Genomic DNA, 17710 nt, shown 5'->3' with positions numbered 1-17710 from the left:
GGAACCTGAGGCAGACTGTTGTAGTATACATCTCTGAAAGAACTTGAGTAGCCTTGACACTTGGATGCGTGCGATCTCTTACTGCTTCATTTATCTGGGCTGTTTTGACAGATACTGTCCACACTGTGGTGCTCACTGCTTAAAGGAATGAATGATTAGACTCCGGTAGATCTGATGTGTTGAAGGCAGCCCAGAAGTGCTTAGTATTCATGAAGTATTCAAGTGAAAGGTTTAGCTTGCTCAGTTTTGGCCCAGAACTAATTTAACCTGTTCCTGTTTTGTCAGCATGTTTGAAGAAGTGGTTGTACTTGCAGGAGCAGGAGGGTGGAGAGTTGCTCTGATGACAGCCAAATCTCAACTCGGTGAAAAGGGTACAAAACCAGAATGTACTTCTCTTAAGCTGCTAAAATCTCATGAGACTACAGATGTTTCAGGTTGTATTACTGTGTCAGAGTGGTATGGGCTCTCAAATCTTCTCAGAGACCAAAGCAGCTTTTTCCTGTTTTGTTCTCATCACTGAGTACATTGCTAGCAGATTGAATCACATGAAGCTGCCGCATGTTATATTGCTGTAACCAACAAAGACAATTTTGACAATATTGTGTTGAATGCTCTGTTGAACTCTTAAACTTGCAAGGTTTTTGCAGTCTGCCTAGGCACTACATGCATTCCCAAAACAATTCTCTTTCTCTGATTTCTGAAATTTTAACTGTATTAAAGGATTACTGCTACTATCCTGTATATCAATTTACAGACATAAAGCACTATTTAGCAGCTGGTGTGAACTCTCCTGTTGTTAGCAGACTTCTTACCCACCAAAGAGTACAGTAATGTTTGCAGTTGTTTAGCAAGGATAAATAGACTACAAGTATTTTATATAAAGCATTTTTGAATGGAGTATTGTGGCTTTTAACAATAAACCCTGAAAGATCTTGAAAGTCCTTTGAAGAGGTAAAAGGAAACCAGTAAGATGATTACTAATGAGAGGAATAGTATTGTTTTGTAGTTCAGTTTCCACATAAGTTTAGGTTGCAGAGGAGAGAAAACTGCATTGGAGGAGAAAACATCACTGAATGAGTTTATTTATATACTTGACCAACTTTATTGTGTTAAAAACAGTTTTGTTTTTCTAGTCTCTGCTTCTTTCACTTCACCTTCATTGCATCACTTCCAGTACTCGGCAGCCCCTGTTGCAAGGTTGGTGTAGTCTTCAGCTGGGTTGATGACTGTCCTGACCAAAATGGTGGGTGGTTTTAGGCTGTCTTGAGTCAAGAGACTGAAACTTTGGTAAGCACCAAGGCTGACACATGAAGGAAATAAAAATGCATAGGCAGGAGAAATGGGAATGGGAGAAAGGAACAGAGCAGAGCCATGTATTCTCATATGTGTCATGTTTTCATATGGATGAGCTATGCCACATGCATGCATGGCTAGTGAGAGTTTAAGACCTTTGAAAAGAAATCTTGTGTTCTCCCAATTTGCTTTACAGAGAACCTTTGGCTAGGAAAGTTTGCCTGATATTGAGCAAGGAGCGTTACTACTCAATCAAGATTTTTATGGATGTTTTTGTTGTTTCTCCAAGTCACTCAAAATAACATATTTTTGTGTTCATCACTTGTTTGAAACAAAACCAAAACCCACCTTTCTCGGCTTAGGTTGCTGCACTGCTACTTTAAAGAAGTGATAACTTAGAATATATTTAAATTTTTGCAAGGGTGGCAACTTGTAGTCTTAATGGTTCCAGGAACTGGAGATCTAATAAATAATGTAGGGTTTGTATTTTCATCTAGAACATGTGGGGTTTTAAAAAATAAATAAATTATTAAAGAAACAGTTGCTGCAATTTCATTCTTTTTACCTGAATAGTAAATGTTGACTCTTAATCCAAAGCAGACAATGTACTATTCATAGACTGTAAAAGCTTTAAGTGACTCAATAGTAAAAGAAAACAAAAAGACTTAGGGACTTAGGTACAGAAGTTTTTAATACCCTCCCAAAGTTGTTTTTTTTTCCATTTATCATTGAGTCATTTTGACATAGAACTGACTAACTTTTTAGTTAATCTTTAATTTTTTTCCTTGGTATGCTTCTCTAAAAGAATTAATTACTCTGACAGCGCTTGTATGTTAGAAACTGAAATGCAGCCTGGTGTTTTGGATGGCCACTGGCTAATTTTGTTTATTTCCTCTTTGCTTTTGTAAAATATGTCTGTTTTGATCTTACCTTTGCACATCGAGCCAGCTGAGCTTCTTCTGCTTGGCACTTCTTGAAGGATTACACAACTCCCTAAATGTATGCTGTTGTCTCCATATGTATGTTAAAATTTCACACGTGCGCATGCACACACACACACCCCCCTATCACACAGAAGCTATCAAAATATCAGCGTGTTTTTGTAAGACCTTTTTGGAGATTCTTTTTTTCAACAAACATTTAAATCTTCAAGTATCAGAATACCTTTCCTGTTCCTAAACAGATCATTAGTTAGAACAGGAAGAATTGCAGAAAAAAGGTGGTCCTATGGCAGACTGCTTCTCAAGTAGGGGAAAACATGTAGATGGTCTGTGTAGAAACAAAGTTTCTAGGAACAATATTCCCCTTTGAAGTAAGAGATCTCCTTTTATCTAAAGTGGAAGAAAGCCAAGGCTTTCTTCTTTTCAGTCACTATGAAAATGAAATTTGAGGGTATTTCCTGCAGAAGATGAGAGAAATACTTGGCCCAGACAAGTCCTTGACAATACATTAGTTGCTCCTGAGCTGGAGAAAGACATTAATTGTCTTCAGCAGATCTATCGTTTAATAGCTGTGTCCAAGTCTCAGTGGAGAAAATAATTATAAATTATGCTGTACCTTCATGCAAAATTATGCTTTATACAAATAAAAAACACTTGAGAATTGAGTTAAACATTGAGATGTTAATGCTATGGTGCATATCTTCCCCTTTTTTGACCCCATCTTAATTCTTAAAAATACAAACTGAAAAAAAAAAAAAAAAAAAACAAACCAAAAAAAACCCCAAAAACATGGAATGCATATTTTTATTCTTCGTGGCTTATTGAGGCTTTCAGAGTGGGTTGAAGGAGAAAAGGAATTATTTTCTAAAAGATAAATGGAAATATTGTTCTGGGTTGAGTGCCTCTGACAGGCAGATGTACCAGAATTTGAAAAATACAGTTTGGAACAAATGCTTAAGTAGCTGGGAACTTCTTGTATCACATTGCCATGATTTAAAATAGAAGGATTTCTAGCAGAGTGAAAGTAATACTTGCGGTTTAGAACAGAATTAAATGCAGATATGAATCTTGATCTGAACACAGTATACTTCTATTTTTACACTTTGTATCATGTGTTGTTATAATTTAAGTGGTCTGTCTTCAAAAGGAAAGCTGTGAGTGAATTCATGTTAATCTGTTAGGGTTTAGTTTCCAGAGAGCACCTGGAATTCAAGCATAATGCAGAAGCACATTCTTTCAGTGGGCTTTAACCCTGTGTCAGCTTCAGTTGTCAGAAATCTAAATGCTAAGATGTGCTAGAAATAAGTCCTCAAGTTGCTCACTTCGCCTTGCAGAGGCTCAAGCCATGTATGGGAAATTAATCAAACATAGGTGTTGGCTGTTAGCTAATGGAGAACGATTATCTGTGTCCCAAGAAAGAAGCTGCAAGCCTTGTTTTAGTTTTGTAAATAATGGTTATGAGGTGGGAGGAATTTGTCATACTGACATCTTTAACTGTTGCATCCAAAAGGTGTGATCTTGGCTAAAAACACACAGCAAGTCTCATAAGGGAACAAAGTTTGCAATGAGGGCTAAAGTCATGATGGTCTTAAAGACTGCTCCACATGTTGCAGTGGACGCTGGGAAAGAGTTACAAAGGCAATGCATGATAAAATAATAAATCTTGTAATATTCACATTCAAATAACATGCTACTCTATCACACCACTCTTAAAAAAGTGTTAATAAGCCTGAGTTTATATCAACATATGATGCACTGTATTGGTAACAAGTGGAAAGTTTCTATAGCAATGGCAGTTCCTCTCACTTCTCCCCTTTAGGTTAGAAGTTAAAAATGTCTCAGTGCAGACCCTTGGCACGAACTAGCAAGGCTGAGCTCCAACACCAGATCTTTTCCCACACTTTGTCCCAGCAGAAGAAGCTCAGTTGCACAGTGCAGCGTCCCTGATGGGCGGTGGCGGTGGTAGCCTCTGTCACACGTATGTTAGCTAGCCCCAGTGGCTTTCAGAAGGAGTTGGAAGTTGGCTACAATGAGCATGAGTCTGAAAAACGGCAGTAGCAGAGACTTCAGCAGCCCTGGCTTTGACATGTAGGATGTGTGCTGCTGTGGGTGGTTTTAATGACCTTCTGAAGACAGGGGAGAAAAGACTCCCTAAATGCTTTAAAAAGTCATCATTACATTGCTGTGATGAGCTGTGATGATGTATCATAAGGTGAGGAAGAATACGTGAGGTATAAAGGTGAGCAGACAGGAAAGCCTGTGGGGTATTTCCTCTGCTCAGGCCCACATACGCTCTTTGAAGCTAGGACAAGGCCACTCTGCTCTGGGGACAGCGAGTTTATGATCACAGATGTAGGCTGGCCTGTGCCTGTTGGTCCTTGGGCAGTGAACTTGCCCTGTCATGTTTAAATTAGAGTGTAGACAAGCCATGGAGCATTACATTCAGTTTCTGGCCATCTTCCTTTGACTTGGAGTGCAGTTTTAGGCAAGTTACTTAGGCCATACTTTCATTATATTGCACCTTTAATGACAGTGCTGGCTTAAGGAATTTCTGTCCTCATGCCTTTGTATGCTGCCCTTCAAAATATGGCTATGCAAGCTGTTGGAAAAACAATGCTGTAAGTGGAAAAATGATCTGATCCAGGTCAAGACAATATTTTGGACAGAACAGCATGCCAGGGTATTAGAGAGCAGCAAAGGTTTGGAGGCAGCAGCAGAGCGGGAAACTTTTAAAGGATATTTCATTACAAGTATGCTGACTTAGCTATATTTTGTCCTTTGCTTGCTTTCTCCAGAAAACAAAGGTGACTTGGCTGAGTCCTTACAGTGAAGAAAGCATGGGTGGCTATCCAACGATCCCTCTTTCAGTAGTACAGTAGCATTGTTTGCCATGTATCCTAACCTCTCCTTGCTAGAAGATGGTTAAAATGGAAGAGGAAAATTCTTCAGCCTTGTCATGTTAGGCAAAATGCATCTTGCACAGGATATAACTAGCTAAGGATGGGAAGGGTGCACTTCTCAGACTGTAACTGTGGGCAATCACTGTCACAGTGATAGGATGACTCACTAGGTTATACATTTGTGGATAAATTCTGCTTTACAGTTCTGTATGTGCATTTAAAACCACGGAGTGCTTGAAGTCTGAGTCCAACTCAGCAATCCTTTTCATTTGTGCATGACTTAATTATGGAAATTAACTAAGAGAAACAGGAGCTACATTACAGGGAGGGACAGGGATTTTAGGCTTGCATTTTGGGAAATACATTTGTTTCATGTATAAAGAAAGATAACTATATGAATTTCAGACTAATCTGTCTGATATGTAGCGATTGCAATTTTTTTGGTAGAATTTTCCATATGAGAACCTAAGAGCTTTATGAGGTAGATTTAAGAACTGTTGCAAGAGAAGGTCAAATGAAAATATCAGATGTCTACTGTGCTTTATTTTGGAAACACTTTTCCCAAGTTAGATGTGAACATTGTGTTTGTAACCTTGGCAAAACAGAAGATACAGTACAGAATACTATCTATATGATGTTCCTAGTAACTTGACAGAAAAGCAAAAAGTATCTTTAACCAGCAGTGGCCAGAGATGTGTGTTGATGACTGGTGACAGCCTTGACTGCTCCTCTTGGTCAAAAAAAAGACTGCTTTCTTCAACCAGTTGATCACTTGCCTATTGTATCTATTAACTTATTCTTTTTTTGCTTCCCTTCTCTTCCCCTTTCCTCTGGTTTTCATTGTCTCTTTTTCTTTTGTATTGTATCCTCTTTTTGACCGTCTCAGTTTCTCCTGTCCTTTTCCAAACTTCTTTTGATTCTTTCTTTCCTTCCCTGTATATTAGCAGTCAGAAATATACAGAAAATATCAGGCAATGATGAAACAATCTAGTTAAAAATCTTCATTCAGGCTACTGCGTGACCTCTCAGGCTGTTACATAATGATGTCGTTTCCTTAGTGGACCAACATACTCAGCATTTTGGTATCTTACATAGGCTTGATTATCAGTTTTGACCAGCTGAGTTGAACTTAATAGGCTATTTTATTATTAACATAAGGGAAAGCTTGTTACAGATAACTTAGAGATGTGAAATTTAACAGATATATATGGAGCGCATAAAATGCCTTGTCGTTGAGCCTTCCTCTTCAGAGTTGTCACATTTCACTCCTATATTTAGAAAACTGGAGGATGTTAGATTTGCCTTTTTAAAAAAATTTGCTACAGTTAATGAAAAGTTTAAGGCTTCTTTTCAGTGAACACTATACAGATAAACCTTTCCTGATTAATTTTGTCTTGACCTCAGATGATAAACATGGTCTTGCAAATTACTTTTTTCCCTCTAGTCAATTATTAATTTCTGTGATTGAAATAGAGTAGATAAAAACTTATCTGCTGCTCCTGGTTTTCATCAGTAACTGATGACTACTTAATTAAAACACTGATGCAGAGCATATATTTTTCAGATTGAAAAAAAAAAAAATTCAGAGGGCTTTTCTTTCCTCCTGATCTCCTGTTTTTATACTTCTGAGTGAAATCTAGAGAAGGTAGATAATAATGTGATCTGGAAGTAAGTAATTTTAATGCAATGGCACAGTGTCTGTGGAAAATGCAATGGTTACTGTCAAATAGCAGTAGATAAGTTTGTTGTCTTGGCAAAACAATTTTAATGGAGCATAACTAATGTTCTTTGTTTTTCTGGAATGCCATAACAGCACTCTGATTCTCATCTAGCCAAGGTGTATTCCTGAAGACATCTTTCTCCTTCCCCTTCTTTGTTAATGTAAATATCAACATAGAAACAGACTACTGGGTCCTGTGCAACTGCTAATCTGTGTGGGTAGTTCTCATAACAAAAATATCTCATTTTGCTTTTTTAGACATGACCAGTGCTTCTGTAATATTCACAATAATAATTCCTGATTAGCCCAAATAGTTTATGCTTGAGCAGAACTAACAGATCTCTACTGATTCTTCAAAGCTTTCTATCACTGTATTTTATTTCCTTTTTGCAAAGTAATTTTTTTCTGTGAATTACTTGTTTGCCGATGGCATTATGTTAGCAAACTTCCAGATGTGCAAGTTCTAAATTTCTGTGGAGCCTATAGAAATGGAACAGGAAAAATAATATTTTGGCAAACTCTCTCTCTTGTAAGATGCAATATCTAAACATCACAAATTACAAGTTAATTTGTCTGTGGTTATTAAAGCTTACTGTCTTGGTTGCAGCTGGGATAGAGTTAACTTTCCTCTAAGTAGATGGTGCAGGGCTGTGTTTTGGATTTGGTGTGAGAACAATGCTGATAGCACACTGATGGTTTTGGTTGTTGCTGGGTGATGTTTATACGAAGTCAAGGATCCTTCAGTTTCTCAGGCCCTGTCAGCGAGAGGGCTGGGGGGCACAAGACATTGGGAGGGGACACAGCCAGGACAGCTGCCCCGAACTAGCCCAAGGGATATTCCATACCATAGAACATCATGCTCAGTATACAAACTGGGGGGAGTTGGCCAGGGCTTGCTGATCACTGCTCAGGGACTGGCTGGGCATCGGTCTGCAGGTGGTGAGCAATTGTATTGTGCATCACTTATTTTTTGTCCCTTTCCTTTAGATTTTATTCCTCTCCCTTTCTCCCTCCTTTTCATTATTATTCTTACTATTAGTATTAGTATTACTGGAGGGTGGGTGTGGGGTGTGGGTGTTCCTCTATTTTATTTTATTTTAATTATTGTTCTTATCTCAACCCTTGAGTTTTACATTCCCTTCTGATTCTCCTCACCATCACTCTGGCGTGTGGGTGGGGAGTGAGTGAGTGGCTGTGTGGTACTTAGTTTCTGGCTGGGGTTAAACCACAACACTTAGACAGTAAGAGTGTAACTTCTAGTATTTATGCCTGCTGCAATGAGCTGAAATGTTTGAATTTTATATGGTGCCATTTAGGCTATGCAACAGCTCAGGCCTCTCCCCAAAAAAATGTATTAGTCTGGTCCTGCAGCACCATAGTTGAAATCTGCTAAACTGTGGTTCATTGAAATATTTGAACCATGGTCTCTGGAGATGAAATGGTAAGATAATACATAAGTTTAACAGAAGTCAATCTACAGATTGTTCAAAGCAAAATAACCTCTCCCTGTCAAGTCTCTGAAACACAGCTATAAGAAACAGAAATCTAAGGTAATTTACTTCTGTCTCATTGCTCTTGCACTCCCTTGACTATTAGGTTGTTCAACACCTTTATACTGTTCTAGAGTAACTTGTTGTATAATGGTAAGTAATTTAAATTTGTAATTTTATAGACTCCGTGTATCTACACAGTTGCTATGAAACATCTGTAAGTGTGGACAACGGAAGTATAGAAACAATTGAACTGTCTCTAAAACTGCGAATCCCAATGAGAGTCAAAATATAGAACTTCAAAATAAGTTTATCATTAATAAAATAAAATTTCATATATTAATCACCTAGGTGTTACTAGATCACACAGGTAACAATGATGATATGATTATTAAAATTAATAACTATATCGTTCCAGTTTCATATATTCACATGAGGGCATATTAAATAACTGTTTTATTATCCATTCTTTAAGTCTTCTGAGATTCAGGAAAAAGCCACACTAATGAATAAATAGATAAAAAGATTATAACTGTCAATCATTTGTATAGTTCAATTTTTTAACAGCATGTGACTCAATTACTTGGGAGGTTAATAAAGAAAATATAGATTGTCTTCCCTGAAAAATAGGTTTAGAATACCATGGGTGGTCTGTTCCACAGAAAATTAAAAGAACATCTCCATAGTTAACACTATGCATTTTTCAACAAAAATTATGACAGTTACTTGTGAAAACAGACCATGGCATTTAATTGGGATTTCAAGTCTTAATCTTCCAGCAGTGCCTCTCTGTTAATATGGTAATAACTGTAAATACCAAGTCTCTGACTCTAACTCTCTGTGTTAATGTAGGATCTTAATAATTAACAGTCTAATCCAGTTCCCCTACCACAAGGCCACTAGAAGTCTGAAAAATAATTACATATTTAGAAATAATTCAATGGAAAAAAAGCTTAGTTTTTTTCAAAATATTTTTTTTTTTAAATATGTTTTCAAGTCTCTTTTTTTGATGTTTTCTCTTTGCAAATGTTCTGACATGTTCCCTTCATGATCCTTACCACTTAGAAAGCACCAGTTACAACTAACCAATAAAAACCAGATATGAAATTTAGTGCTTTACATTTGAAAACAATTGGTCAATACAGTTTAAAATTCTAACATATAGATTTGAGAGAGAGGTGATGGTCAATTAAAACTCCCTGCTAATCAAAAGAGGGACTACACTGCTGCAATAAATCACGGGTTTGATTCAGCTCTGGAATGGTTTCATGCATTCTGTGTTTGAGATTTAACTTAAGTTGAAGAGCTAAGTTATCTGCTGCAAACCATTTCTTTGATTTTTATGAACAAGTTTTCTAAAATGCTCTGATTACCGTCTTGAGATATCTTTTGAGTAATCCAAAATAATACCTTACTGTAGATAGGTAATGAATGCATGCACCTGAAATGGTGAATATGCTTGAAAATTACTTTGCTGTGCTATTCTGAGTGTGCTTACAGAATGCAGAGGGTGATGCCATTTCTAAACCAAAAAAAAGAAAACCCAAAACAACCCTAATTTTGTTTCTGGAGCATTCGACTACTGTAACTCAGTGCCTTTGTTTTTATGGGTGTGGCCCATCCATGGATATGCTATTTTTGTCCATGCTGGGATACTCTTCAATTGTCTGTCTTTAGGATAGAGGCAGCAAAACAAAGTGGTTTATGTTTAGATGTCTATTAATTTCTGTATCTTTCTCCTCATATAATTCTACTCAACTGTAGTTTATGAATGTAGACATTTCTAGTATGAAGACACTGTTCGGTTCTAGAAACATTTCTAATGTGATGCACTATGAGATTGTCACATAACTGAATTTCTGGGACTCTTACATCATATTTTCTACTAAAATGCAACTTTAAAAGCTGCCTACTTTTTTTTTTTTTTTTTTATATACTTCAAGACAACAGAGTGTGAACTTTCTACCTATTTTTCCAACAGTACTTTAAAATTCCTTTTCTGAGAGCTCAACGGAGCAATATGCAAGAACTTTAAGCCAACTTAAAAAAAAAGGAATGCTAATGTAAAGGAAGTCAACAGTCTCAGCTGCTTAAGTCCTTGAATGCTGTTCATGAAACATGTTTTATATCTGTATTGTGCTTATAATACATAAATGTTAAATATTTTGACAGTCTGACCATGAGCTCTATATGATTTTCCTGTAGGAACTGCTGGAAAGCCAATAAAACCTTTTACAGCAGGTCTCCCCAACCCCAATATTTCTATTTTTCATGCTTATTTTCTGTGCCAGTTACGCTAATAGGAAAAAGAAAAAAACCTCGGGGGTTTGCTAATGCACTTGCTGAGTTATGATTATTCTTGGCCTATTTCTTTTGAAATTAATAGTAAATTAACTAATTAATGGTGGACAAAGAAGTCACTAAAAGACTCAGTGTGCCATATATACCTTACTTGGCTACATTTTTGCACTTCTGGTTATAATAAATAGTTTTTATTGCATCATGGCATTTTTTAAAAAGGCATTTTAAATGCAGTGTTTCATAGTGATTCTTAATAAAAAATGAGCTTAGACTTAAAATCTACCTTAGAGTACAGTTAGCATTAAATTCTTTGAATAATCATTAAAGTTGTGGGGTTTTTTCTCTTTAATGGAAGAGCTTTTATTTATAGAAAATTACTTAATCTGTTTAAATTTCTCTTTTCTGAAGTGTGGGAAGGAAAAGTCACAGTCAGGTTAATAATGTGTCTGGTAAGGGATAATGCTATTTTCCTGTTGTGTTCTGTCATTTTTACTTACTCTTATTACTCCAAGAATTTCTGAATGTGTTTTTTAAAATTAACTTGAAAGAGTATCAGCTGAGTGTTTCAGCATGTAACATGCCAGATATAGCCAAACTTTTGTAAATTTTATATTGTACTGCTGGATTGTCAAAACAGATACTTTTCAAAGATAAGTGCAGTAGCAGAATTCAGATTTAAATATAGATTTTTTTGTGATATAAACACGGACTGATATATAAGAAAGATTAATTTGTATCAATAAACAGTGAAGCACAGGAAAGCATTATCTAATTATCAGCAAATTATAAATAACTCCAAAACAAATGAGTATGGTTCATAACTTCATCAAGTTTTCCCACTAATTATAAATATGAATTGAAGTGTGTGGGGAAGATCATGGGAAGAATATATTTTGGTCAGGGATATAGGCAGAATTTAAAGTATGTGTTGGATTTACTTAATTAAAAGATCTAACAGATCTCTTTTTTAATGTGGAAAATCTTTTGCAAGTTTTTTATGCAAAAGGGAAAAAATGTTAGGGGGGAGTTAGACATATATTCAGTATTACAAAAGACTGGTAAAATTTATATCTATCCTAGTATAATATATAATACATAATTTATGATACATACTTGTCCTTAAAAATAAAAATGGTCAAAGGAAGGTACTGTTGTAATGGCTAGCCAGTTCTGAGATCCAGATCAGCCCTGATGTTTTCCTAGTTTCAAGCTCTTTGATGTCATAATGAAGGCAGTGGCATTTCAGTACAAAAGTGTAACCTGTTCTGCAAGAGTGGTTTGTTGACCATAGTAAATGACAAATGTTAGATATACATGCTCTTTGAGGTGCTTCTAGGCCTGTTCTTTCTGTGCATGAGGCTTTTATAAAGTGTTTGCTATTATTTACACACAGCTAAATGGGAATATCCCTATAATTACAGTTTTGTATGTCAAACATAAAACATTTAAAATATATATATATATATGGTCATTGTGTTGGGATTAAACCATAAACTGTGTGTTATTGGCTTGCTTATAGTGCTTAATGCAGGTTATAACTAAGGGTGTTTGTAAATCTTGCATAATGCCCTAACACATTATTGTTCTAATCTTGTGTCCTACCTTTTATAATATTTTACTGGGGTTTTGTTTAAATTATATTGCTGTGAAGCATTATCAGTTTTAAAACTGTTTATATCTTGAGCATGAGTAGCAGCCATCACACTTGTGGAATTTCTTCAAAGTGGGCAATAACATGCTTCAGGAATATGTACTAACCTGCTTCATCACAGTGAGGTGATGAAATATAATGTGTTGCTTTGTTTCTTAACATGCCTGTGGTTTATATGCAGTACGTTGGTTAACAAATGCAAAATCTGAAATGTATTATTACTTAGAGGAAGGAAAACAAATACTTGGAAGAGGAATAATTTTGAATTACTTGTTCTAAAAAAAAAGAAAAATTAAAAAATTGGTCAAAGTATTTGGAAAAGAGGGGAGCATTTTTTAATTTAATAATAGTCTCTTAGTCTTAGTTCTGCTTTGCTGTCTCCTTCTTCACTGTTTTTACCAGACTTTCTGGTGCTGACATGTCCTATGTTCCAAATATTATTTTTCTGAATGAGTACAAAATGAGCAGTAGATTAAAAAATTGGTTTTCATTGGAATGTGCTTTATCATTGAGGGGAAAATCCACAGAAATTTTCTGTACTCAAGATTAAAAAGGGGTGGGGGGGGGGGGGAGAGGGGAAGAAAAAAAAGTGTGCTTATTTAATTGGCACTATGATTTTTCACCTGAATGGTAGAAAGAGTAAAACTTTGCCGTAAGGGCTTTAGGATTAGATCACATATGATTTGGCAGATAAGAGTTAAAGTCACACCCATACTGACTGGCATGAAGTAGCTTCTCCTGTATCTCTGGAAGCTTGTTCTCCTAAGTCCCAAGAAAATATTACTGTTATTGGTGCATTGGTCACAGAACAGATTGGCACATATCACTTAAAAAACTGCGAAGACGGTACCAGTTACCCTGCAGTGTTAATTGAAAAATAACAAAAATAATATCAAGAATTGGTAGTAATTACTTTGTTTAAATGGTTATTTGACACTAAGATATTAAATAAAAATGAGCTCCAAGTTCTTGTTCATTAGGTACTTGTTACCCACGTATATAACAGGAATGATTCCAGCGCAATGGAGCCATGGTACAGCCCAGGAGGTCTTTTTGATTCTTCTTGGTAACCAGTTCACACTAGTATGTGAGTATTAAAAATTGGTCCGACTGAAAAAAAGGAAAGCTGGTGATGATTCTAAGGTTTCAGACAGAAAGATACTTGCATGTCTGCGCTCTTAGGTGTTGATTTAAATTATTATAATGATCATAGATACATGACTACTTTTTGTATTAGATGGTCTTTGACTCTCTTTGCCCCACGTAATGCTAGTCTAATATAAAAGTGTTTTCCAAGATCAGTAAAGGGAGAGAAACATGGGATATTTGTCTTTAAATATTACCGATAATAAATAACAAGATTAATTACCTGTACTTGTTTTGTTCGCCAAAGAAGCACGAAGAATTTTAACTTTTGTATCACCATGCTTTCTCTTCCAAAGGAAGATGACAGAGTTTGGAGCTGGTGCACAAGGCTGATGACAGCCACTATCCACACCCTTTGTCATTTTCCTTTTAATGATTTACTATTTGGATGATCATTAGCTGGAAAGAAAAAAATGTTTCCATAAGCATACAAGACATCCAGGCTCATATCCCTAATTACTGTTCTTTGGAAAGATGGCAGCATATTTCACTGTAATTATTGTTCAGCTGGATGTGTGCTTATGAAAAAAAGAACTCGTTTCAGATTATTGTATAGGATGTTAGGATGACACTCTCTAATGTGTGTTGTTTGAAACCAGCAAAGAACAGACTTGATATTCTTATTGATTTCTAAGTGTCATAAAATTATTTGCAATAGATATTGTGATCTTTCTTCACACAGAAACTGAGAAACTTGACGTTAAAAAAAGTCTTAAAACATAACTGAAAGCAGGATTAGACAGATATTACTTGAGACAGCCGGATGAGTTTAAAAAGCAGCAGACTAAAGTTGTGGCTACTGTAACTTCAGCATGCAGAGAATCCATGCTTGCATGTAGTAAACTAGCCCAAAGGCGTTTAATATGTCCTTGAAATATAGTCCTATTTAAAAGCTGACTAGAAAAACTGGAAGGTGCTGCTTGAAATATGTGATACCTGGGTGTGTAGATGTCTCCCTGCTTATTTTCATGATGCAATTAAGTTGTCATTCCACTTTTTTTTACTGGGCTAATGAAGTGTTTTTCACTGTTTGATAGTGAAGTGCCAAGAAGAAAGGTGTGAGCTGAAGTTTCTTTCTGTGTATCAGCTGAAATTTGGAAGGTTTCTGCACTTAGGAATGTATTTAAAAAACTCTAAAAGTAACTGAAAGAAGAATCTTACTCTGGATTTTCCACTGAAAATAATTCAATACACAAAAAATTCAGCATCATGAATTTTTGCTCAGATGTGTTAGGTGAGGAAGTTTCCTATGTATAATGGGGAACACTACTTAGCCAATCATATCGGGATTACTGGTCATCTTGGTATAAAAGGATGCATATTCAGTCCTTTGCTCTGTTTTTTCTACAATATGTGAAGGAATTTCCTTAAGATTTGTGAAAACAATTTGTCCATGGCAATTTTCAGGACACAACAAAGCATGACTAGATGAAACTAGCACTTTACATTTGTCTTAACTTAGATCATTAACTTACTTAAAATTCAGTCCAGTCAGCATAATGACATTATATACTGTATCCTGCTAAAAAACCCCAAACCAAATCAGCTATCTTCTTTTGAACTCTGTACTATCTTTTGATAGTATAAATTGATGCTGAATCAAGAATAACAACACAATGCTTTGCCACATTTTGCCAAAACATTTGTACTCTGTGTCCTACAGGTTTTCTATGTGTAATGCTTATTTAATAAAAGCTGTATATTTAATCTAAATTAAACTAAGGTAGTTCCTTTTGTTATCTTTTCATTTTGAAGATAGTAGCACCTATATAGCTTTTATAGGATCTGTTAATGGGTATTTTGCTTAGTAAAGCTTAATAAATATAACTTGAAGTGTGCATCAGAAACTATTGTAGAAAAGATAAAATATTATTAAATGGTCTTTTTGGTCTTGTTAAAAATCCAGTTGTGGCCACAATATATTAAGGTGCTAAATGACACATCAAGGATCATCTTGCCAAAAGGCAGAGATCTCAAAGTAAGCCAAGAATGTTTATTGAATTAAAGGAAGTCTACTGACTCAGGAATTTCTAGTAAAGGGAGACAAGGGCCTTCAAAGAAAGGTGTTGGCATTTATACCTGTGTTCTTACAGCTGTGTTTGTAAAAGAGTTGGAAGAGTTACTGCATCATCCTAAGGTTATGTGTGTACACCATACTTGCACAAGAGCTGGAATTATTTACTGCTGCATACTGAGAGATATAATAAGCTATCTTCATGCTAGTCCTTGCTTATGTTTTGACTTTCTTTCATACATTGCCATTAGTGTTTGGGTTGAGCTGCCTGATCCTTATGACACAGTAATGAACTAGAGGTAGAAATCTGTTGAAGAAGCAGAGTTGGATGAGCAATGAAAAGTGGAGAGGAGCCTACTACACATCTAAAACCAATCCACAAAGATACTCCCAACATGGGGGAGCAGTAGCTGTCACTTTGACTTGCAGTACTGCCTGCCTTCACTGTTAAACCAGGACTTCCAGCTCCAGGATACTTTGACACTTTTCATTCTGTGTCTTATGCTGTGTTTCTACTGCTGAAAACAGAGCTCCATGTTTCACTAAAATCCATTGCTAATCCCCTACTATTGGGAAGGCTCTGAAAGCTGAGGTAAACATCATTAAAGCAATGTCATTGCCTGGCGTTCCAGCGATGTTAGTTTGTTTGCCCAGACCTGCTGTCTAGTCATTCCTGAATGAACAGAGAAATCACCAGCTGTCAGGCCTCATAATATTTTTTTTTTTTGCAGTTTGCAAAGGAGTTGAAATGTATTTGTTTCTCTGCTCCCACAAAATATGTGACATTGGAGCCTACAAGTGAGTTACTATGCTATTTCTCATTGAAGAAAGCATGTGTCTGTACATATATTTAAAAAAGAATAAAAATTAGGGTTTGCATTTCTGACATATGGGGTCTTCCTTAATCTTCATACACAATTCTATCTTCTTTATGTACTATGTTGTGTATGTGTGTAAGATATCTACTATAGAGATCTGAAATGGCCAAGAATTTTAAAAGTCTGTCCCTGTTAATTTTGACTTTATTCCCAACTGCTTGAAATAAAAACAGAATATAACAATGTATTGTTTAAATCCAAAATAAGCAATGCATGGGAAATTTTAGAGAGCTTGAAAAAGTTATGTCAGGCAGGTATTGGTTTTTCAGAACCAAAATATTTACTCTGTTTTTAACATTAGATAGTTCCCAGGTAAAAGCAAGAGTTCTTTATATTGTAAGTATTAGTACTTGTGACATTTTTTGGTGGAATAGAGACCTATATTTTAGACCTGTGCCTCAAGGTGTTGGAGTCTACTCTTATAGAAAGAATTTTTCAATGAACATTTGCAAAAAAGCATTAAAGGAAAAAATGGGTGGTTTTTTGTAAAACAACAAGCAGGCTTCATTAAAAGTTGGAAGCTTTAAATTAAAGTACAGAGTAAGATACAAATTGCATTATTTCAGAGAGCCTCAAAACACCTGTGATCCAACCCAGTACATGTCCCTCCTTGTTTTATTCTTTCAAATCGCGCTTCTTAGACTGAATCTTTTCCAATTAGCATCGCCTGTCCAGGTAAAAGATCCATTGCTTGGGTAGTTAGACTGGTGGGTTATAATCACAGGCCTGGTAATTTATACGTTTCTCTGTGTGGGAAAGTTACTGCTCAGTGAACTGAAGTTTGAATTTACAGTACTGTTAGCTTATTCCACTTCTGTTTTTAAACACAGTTGTGAAGAAGCTCATTTTAAAGTGGACTTAAAGTACTCAGAGTAGGTTACCTGGCAAATTACTCAGCTATAAATTCTAGCTTCAGTTTGTGAAAAGAGATTAGCGGCATGGGTTTTTTTCTCTTTTTGGGAGACAAATCAAATTTTTGTTTTTATTGAAACATTAACTGAAATTTATGCAATGTTTATAATTTTATTCTGTTAAGTTAACCCGGTCACCATTGCTATGGTTATTAACGACCATGAAAAAAAGAGACAAAAAAAAATACTATAGAAGTTCTATAGAGCAAAGGTTAAGTACAGAAATAAGGCCTACAGTATGACTCAGGTTAGCATTTTACCTGAGTTCTGTTCTAAATATGATGGCAACATGCCTGAAGCACAGATGATGTTCTTGCTTGCTCTTATGAGGTACGCATCCTGTAATTGCCTGACCTTTCTGCATTCTGCATATACTGCAACATTATAGGTATGTGTCTTTCTCACTGGCACCATGAATTTGGGGGAAAAAACATCCTATTAAATGGAGAAAAAACTGGCCTACAC

Source organism: Falco punctatus, assembly GCF_963210335.1.
Source record: "Falco punctatus genome assembly, chromosome: 3".
Taxonomy (NCBI): domain Eukaryota; kingdom Metazoa; phylum Chordata; class Aves; order Falconiformes; family Falconidae; genus Falco; species Falco punctatus.
The sequence above is the reverse complement of the archived record's forward strand: the minus strand, read 5'-3'. Positions refer to the sequence as shown.